At 43.3% G+C, this 7,858-nt stretch overlaps 1 long non-coding RNA gene across 1 annotated transcript; it reads right to left on the reverse strand.

Moving 5' to 3' along the window:
• Positions 1 to 1,116: 1,116 nt before the first annotated feature.
• On the reverse strand, positions 1,117 to 6,853 carry LOC140258194 (uncharacterized). Its single transcript, XR_011905196.1, has 3 exons — positions 6,762 to 6,853; positions 5,677 to 5,766; positions 1,117 to 1,436 (listed from the first exon to the last, which is right to left on the reverse strand). It is a non-coding gene; the product is annotated as an uncharacterized lncRNA (long non-coding RNA).
• Positions 6,854 to 7,858: the final 1,005 nt, after the last annotated feature.

The raw sequence follows: 7,858 nt of genomic DNA on the forward strand, positions 1-7,858 counted from the left end.
TAATCCAGTGTGAGTACACTCAGGGCTGGATGAAAGTACCTTCTGCATCTGAAATTTAGGCATGGTGATTTCTGGGGCTGAGGAAACATGCTCAGCTGTGGGCACACATCCAGATCCCAGAGCAAAGAGCCTGGGCAAGAGATTAGTTTGGAAGAGACCCAGCCAAAGCTGAACCAGACAGAGGGATGATCCACCTTGCAATTTTCTTAACAAGCAAAACAGGTGGAGAGTTTCCATGAGTATAAGCTACTTGGTAAATCATTCACACAGAGAGGGGGGGAAAAGACTTTCTTTTTTTGTAGTCCAAAAGCTTATGTATTTGGTCAAAGGGCTATTAAATGGAAAATGCCAAACAAGGTGGGGTAGGGTACAGAGTCAGGGTCATCTTTTTACTGGATTCTGTTCCTTCCTGCCTGAGCTTCCCATCACTGTGCCACCAGTGGGACTCAGCTTCTCTCAGCTTCTATCTGCAGTGTCCCAGCTTCATAAAGATGGAGGAGTCTCTCATTTGAGCATCATTTCTGGATCTTGAGAAGTTTAAAGACAGTGCTGCAGGAAGCTGCTGAGTCTATAAAGACTAAGTATTTCAGTAACCCACAGGTAGAACTGCCAAGAAGCACAAACTTCTAGCGTCTGAGGAAAAAACAACACTAATAGAGCTTGGTAGCTTAAAAGCTTGGGTGAGGAAGAGACTTAGCTTCTAGCCTACCTTGGCCACAGTAGTGCATCAGGTGAGGACATTTTTAGAAAGCATTCTGAAGTCAGAAGATTTATGTCTTATTTCCAAACAGAAAAGATTTTGCTGCAAATGGCATGGATTTTACCAGGTCAATTTAATTTATGAGTAAATAGGAGATGTTTAAATCTACTTCTACATAAATAGCCCCAGCAAGAAAGTAGCGGAGCCTGCTTTAAAAGAAAAATAAATAATAATAATCAATTTTTAATGAATCTCCATCAGAAAAATGTAACATTAGCTGAAGAGATCTCATATCCCTTCCTGCAGAGGCTACAGAAAGGAACCCATTGCAGCATCAGCGTGCACGCCGGCAGGCTCACTGACTGTGCTCTTTCTGAAAGGATTCATATCAGCATAAAAGTGAGGTTCATATTTGTTTTTATTAATCACTGCTTTCAACTCCTATGTTATACAGAGTTAGGAGACCACCGTTTGGAAAGCAGTCTTCCAAATTATGAAAGAACCAAGGAAATTTGACAGCATGTGAGCACAGCAGGAAGGGCAGCAGCTGCTGCCTACCACCACATCCCAATACATGACACTCCAAATCCAGGCTGCTAGAAAATGCAACAATAGTTTGGGGAACAACTCAGTACATGAGTGTGTACAGAGCACACCCTAGCAAGTGCCAGGGCAAAACCCCATTGAGCTTTTGCAGCAAGTGCCTTGCTTGGCTCTCCTGCAGGAGCTGGACCACCTGACGAGAGAGAAGGAAAACTGAAACAGTTCTGTAAAATCTGATGCTGATCATTTCTCAACTGATAACCAAATTGAGGTGAGATTTGAAACTGATGTTTGTTTTTCTAGGAAAACAGTGCTGGCTGCACTATTTCTGATACAAGCCAGGATGCCATTGGCCTTCTTGGCCCCCCAGCCAGCTGCTGGCTCACATTCAGATGACTGTTGACTGACACCCCCAGCTCCTTTCCTTTTGCACAACGTCACAGTCACTCTCCCCAAGCCCATGGAGTTGCACGGGGTAGATAATAAGCTACAGAACAAAAATGCACATTCAGCCCTACACTCCAGCTTTCCATTCCAAGCATTCCTCCCCAAACTCTTAGTGCTCCCCTCTTGAATTTTTCATTAGCATCATACGCAGAGCTCTGGAGGTTAGAAATACCATCTCGGAGGCAAAATGCCATGAAATGAGATCACAATGCCAGACTCAGCTTATAAACAGCAAAACCTGAATTCTCAGTAAGGCCTGTGGTTTTTTCCAGCACCTACAGACACACTGGGAAGCCCACACATATTTGATTCTCTGCCTCTAGAAAGTTCTAAGGAGAAATAAAAGCTATAGCCATAGCACAACTGCCTGCATCCAGACTTGCACGGGCACAACTCAGAGGACTACTAAAAGGTAAACTTAAAAATCAGGTACTTTTTCCATTTCTATTATTGTTACTTCTGGATAAGGAAAGTTAATACAAAATCACCTTGGAAGAAGCACTGTTTTTTATCTCTGAGTCTTCCTGGAGTTCAGCTGGTCACTGCCTTACTAAGAGCTGCAGCACTGCATTGCGGCAAGGCAGTCCAAGCCCCCTCCCATTGCAAACCAACACCTGTTACTCCTTTCCCTGTGAAAGGAGCCTGTAGAAATTTCTCTGGCAATGGAGGAACAGAATAAGGAAAAAAAAACCTCATTATTCCATTAGCACCAGCCAAGGCACAGGGACAGCATGCACGTGTCCATCACTGCTTCATTGCAACTGGTCCCCTCCTCAGGACATTTCCCTTTCCAACATGAGGGCAAGAAGCCCTCTCATCTCTTCCATCACTCCGCCAGCACCATGCCTGCTTTCTGCCAAAAGCTGTTGGCTGCATTTTACATAACTTTATTGGTCTGACTTTCCAACTGGTTAACAGCCCTTATCAGCAAATAAAAGCCTCCAGCAGCAGATGAGCAAAGTGATTGAGAAAGCCATAAAAACAGAAAGGAGAAAGCTGTCTGTAGTTAAAACAAGCCTCAGCTCCCGCTCCCCAGCAAACTCCCCCAGCAAATACAGAGAACTAGCAGGTTTATTATCCTCCCTTTGATTGTATGTCATTATTATAGCATTGTTTTCCCACATACCAATTCTGTCTTAGCTCCCACTTGCAATAAAACACACAGATTTGGGTTCTTTTTAAAGATTAATAGACACAGCTACCCTCATACTCCAAACTCATGAAGTGGCTGAATATCACTCTTGAAATTCCAAATTCAACACCATGACAGTTATCTGCTGGTGCTGAATGTCTGCTAAATTGTGAATTACGGTACAGTTCTGAGGAAGGAAAGGGCTGGCAGCGGACCAGTAGCACTGTGGCCAAATTCTGATGAAAAACTGGAAGAAAACATTTTTAAAATAATTTCCTTTGAATTTTCAAAAGGAAAAATGAACTTTTGGCACCAAATGCCTTGAGAGGGTGCGAAGCTGCATGCTCAGAGCTATGTGTGGATTAGCACAGGAGGTGCAAGGATGGGCCAGTTTCCAGATGGAGGAGCCAGTGAGGGAGGTGGAAACTGTGCCTCATCTTGGGAAAAAAAAAAACTTGGCTTCTAGTTGCTGAGGGTCCTCCACTGTAGAGATGCAGTAACTACACCAGGGAGGTCTCTTTCAGCCCCGGTAAAGCAAAGCTAAAGTCATGAGTGCCCCATCCCTGGAGGCATTCAAGATCAGGTTGCATGGGATCCTGGGCAGCGTGATATATTGGTTGAGAATCATGCTCATGACAGGGGCTTATATCTCAATCTCTAAGGTCCCTTCCAGCCTAACCCATCCTATGAAAGGAAAGGGGCTGTCAGGTTGTTGGGAAGGTCACCATTTTGGGTGGAAGGGAACAGTGATGGTAAGACTAACAACTAACTAAAGCCCAGTATGGGCTTTCAAGATGCAAAAGAAGAAAAACACACAGAGCCCAGAGGCTCTAGGAGCTCTCTTGCTGATGCAGAAATGTTTCATTTTAGCTCCAGTTATGATGTCTGCATTTAGTATTCATTGCCATGTCACTGATCCTCATGAATTCCTCCCATGTGCATGTGCCTCTCTCTCTCATCTGTTTCCATCAGCATCCTGGTGTAATTTATTATTAGTTAAGAATTAATATACACTTGGAAGTATAATGTTACATTTTTCTCTTATCTTCTGGTGCTCAGAAGCATTTCATGCAGCAGATCAAGCACTAAATCTGTCATGTAAACACATTATTTTGTCATGTAATGCATTATGATTGCACACTACCAGGAAAATGAAAAGCACTTAATGGTTTGTGTTTGATGTGTACTGTCAACAAAACTCAGGAAGAATTTATAAGGTGTTGGAGTTTAATGAGTACCTATTTAATAGGGTTTGCCGTATCATTCAAAAACGTGGCTTTACAGGAGACATGTGATACAATGAATTTTGATGTGAATTATAAAGCTCGATCTAGATCTCCAGGCTTCAACACAGGAAAGATAATAAGACCCAGGGAGCTGTTTATAAGCAATAAATCATGACCTCTTGGAATATTTCTCTCTTCTTCATCAGGATTTGTGAAGCTGCAGGCACCATGTCTGAATGCACCATCTAGTATCTTTGTATTATAAAATTCATTTATTTTGTAGAATAACGCAGCTAACAACAGAACGTGAATGAACTAAAGAGAAGGACAAGCTGATGAATACGAACTCTACCAAACAAACACTCAGCCACTGGCAAGTCTGCCAGTGTGTGGCTGTCACAGGACCTCCCTGGGCTTCATGAAATCCATACATTCATTTGGGCACCTATCAACAAGCTCAGCAATCCGGCTACTTCTCTCCTCAACACTGGAAGGGGTTTGTTCCCTACAAAGCCTTTCTGAAGGAAGCAACCACAGCAGAACTGATCCAGGAGAAAGCAGAGGTATTGTGTCATCCCCTACCCACATCTCCAGCTCACTCAGCTGTGGCCTTTGCATTCATCCTTCCAGAGTGCTTTGCTGGCGTCACAGCTGAATTGCAGACACAGGCATGGGGATCTTGCTCCCCAGCTCTACCAGACTCTATGCTGTGACACAGATACAACAGAACCCATGGAGATGCTCAGATCAACAGTACTGGGAGTCCAAAGCTTATGAATGGTTTCCAAAGCTTAGGAATGGTTTCCTAAACTGTTTCTGTTGCTAGTCTCTAGACCAATCAAAAGGAGATCTTCAAAAACCTAAATACTCTGTTCCCAAGTGTGCAGTGGCCTCTCCTAACAGCCAGATATGACACCATCCTTGAATTTTAGTTTTCCATTTTTAAACTCATCATTTCCAGGTGTCTGATGGACAGGCTCTGACACCTGAACAACATGATCTTGTCTTCTTTTGTACTTGACTGGGAGCCACGAAATTCAAACTTTGTGAGAGTTTGTCCTGGGATATTTCCATCCAGCAATGTTATTTAACCTAAATATATAGTCAAAGCCACACTACGCTGTCAGTCCCTATTTCACAATTCCAAGCTGCTGCACACAGTTAGCAATGCCCTACTGAGATCTGGAGCTCTCCTACCACAGGACAGGCTTCACCTCCTCTTCTGTGGGCTGCATCACATTCTGGACCAGTGTCCTCCCTCCTCTCTCAACAATGGAAGGAGCCAAGGGTAACCATATAGCAAGCAGAGCCATCTAAGAGCTCCTTCTGACCTCGAGGCATTCAGTTCACAGGATAAAGTCTTAAAAACTCTCCTCAGAGGGCTTTGGTTAGAATTCATCCAGGCCTGATGTAATTAAAAGCTCTATGTTATTAATATTAACAAGATTTACTACTACCCATTTACAAATGATTTGCATTTTTATGCATTCTTTCAGCACAGATCATCATCAATTTCTTTGGTATTCATGAGGTTGCAATTTGTGTATTTCCATAATTACCTCATCATAATCTTCATTAGATAATGGACCAAGGACATAAAACACCAAGTAAAAGCAGCATTGACTCACCATTCAATTGAGAGACTGATTTCCCCTCATCCTTGAAGCAGAGCTTGCAGGAAAGCCATGGGGAAGAGCTGTCTCCATTATCAGCTGCGGCTTGCAGTTAGAGGAAAAATATAAAATCAGTGTTTGATCACAGAAAACTATGGGAATCTCCCTACTCCCCATACTAAGATCCATTGAGAAGTCTGCTGCTCGGCTTCTTGAGGATTGAGAGAACTATACTGCATTACAAGCAAGAAATAGTGAACCTTTCACTTTGGTTTTAAAATAGGGGGCAGCTGAGAGCTGATGGGTTCATAGAGACACCTGCTGCACACCAGGCCCAAGAACAGCTGCGATAAATCCCCAGGACTGGTTATTGCCTCCCTCAAGGACAAGTTTGAGCATATCCAAAACTAGCTCAACCCAAACCTCATGGATAATTCACTATTGCACAGGAGAGAAAGGAAGGAAGGAAGGAGAGATGAATATCATGTACATAAAATCGCTTTGTGTACTTAAGAATGGATACGAAGAGATTTAAAATTAACTGGCTTAGTTCACCACCGAGCAAGTGATTTAAAACATCCAATAAATAATTCATCCCAGCAACACACACCACCACAAGGCTCAGTCTGTGACGCAGAGCATGTTGTGGGTGGGCCTTGCTTTGTGAAAGAGACAACTCAATTCAGTACAAAGTGAATAATCCAAAATCCCATAAATGATTCATCACTGGATTAAAAGCTATAGATCTCTCCATATAAATTCTCTGCTCTGCATTAAACATGCAGATGATTTTGTGGTGTGTATAACTACTGGGTGACTTAGTTAAGAATGACACTAGCTGCAACAGTTGAGAGTAAATCTGAAAACATGAATCTTCATAATATGTGAATCTGGGTATTCAAGACTCAAGTACTGAAGGAGAGGAGAGCCAGGCCTCCATACTTTTTGTTTTAGGTTACATAATTATAGATAGGACTTGTTCCCTGGTATAGCAATCAGACAGATGAGTACAATGGAAAAGGTGCTACAACAAAGGTGTGATGATAGAAGGATCAGCGCAATAAAAAGTTGCAACAAAGAAAGGGAAAAAGATCACTCACCGGTATGAAAAGATTCCAGGTTTGCAGAGAAAAGCTTCACCAGAACGAGATCTCCAAAAAGAAACCCTCCCCAAGCAGCAACCAGCCCTTCAATGAGGTCTAAGAGAGGTGCAGCCAGGCTCCACCTCTTCTGGCCGCACAGCTCAATTGCCTCCACCTGTGCTCCCAGGGCTGACCGGGTCCTTTCCCAGCTGCTCAATCAACGGCTCAGGCAATGACTCAACAGTTTCCACGCACCTGGTTTGGATAATTCACCTTACTCCCCTTTTCCTACATGTTTAAAAAGTAAAAACACCCAATAAATAAAACACCTTTTTCCTAGAAAGGATTCTTGATTCAAAAAAAAAAAAAAAAAAAAAGGTTGTGGGCATTTTTTTTGAAATTTCAGCAGAACATGCAGTTTCTTTTAAGAAAGATGAAAATAATGCTCCCATGTGGGGAAGGGGTGGATTTCCTTCCCCTTGGAGAAGGGTCAGCATCTCAAAGATTAAAGCTGATACCAGAACCACAGAGTCATTTGAGGTGGAAAGGACCCTTAAAGGCCATCTGCTCCAACCCCCCTGCACTGAACAGGGACACCCACAGCTCCATCAGTGCTCAAAGCCCCTCCAGCCTGACCTTAGCTGTCTGCAGGGATGGGGCACCACCACCTCTCTGGGCAACCTGTACCACTGCCTCACTGCTTGTACTGTAAAAATACCTTTTTCCTTATAACCAATCTAAATCTCCCCTGGTTTCAACAATTTGAAACCATTTCCCTTTGTCCTATCCCAACAGACTGTGCTAAAGAGTCTTTCCAATGCTTTTTGCCCACTGCAGGTTGCACCTCTCTTGCACCCTCAGCTTCAATCCAGTGAGAAGTCTTAAGCTTATGTTGCCAAAGGGCAGGAGATTATCCTTCCCACCAAAGTATTCTCTGCAGGAGCTCCCCCTTAATTTCAGTGCATCACCTCCACAGCCCTTTTACTTCTCTTCAGCTGTTGCTCTGCAGCTCAACTTTGCCATCTGCTGTCACGTCTGCAGCAGCACGTCCCAAATCCTCTCTATCAGACTGAAATTTTCTGCTTTTTCATGCATTCATCTCACATGGCACAGTT

Source organism: Excalfactoria chinensis, chromosome 13, assembly GCF_039878825.1.
Source record: "Excalfactoria chinensis isolate bCotChi1 chromosome 13, bCotChi1.hap2, whole genome shotgun sequence".
In the NCBI taxonomy this organism is placed as follows: Eukaryota; Metazoa; Chordata; class Aves; order Galliformes; family Phasianidae; genus Excalfactoria; species Excalfactoria chinensis.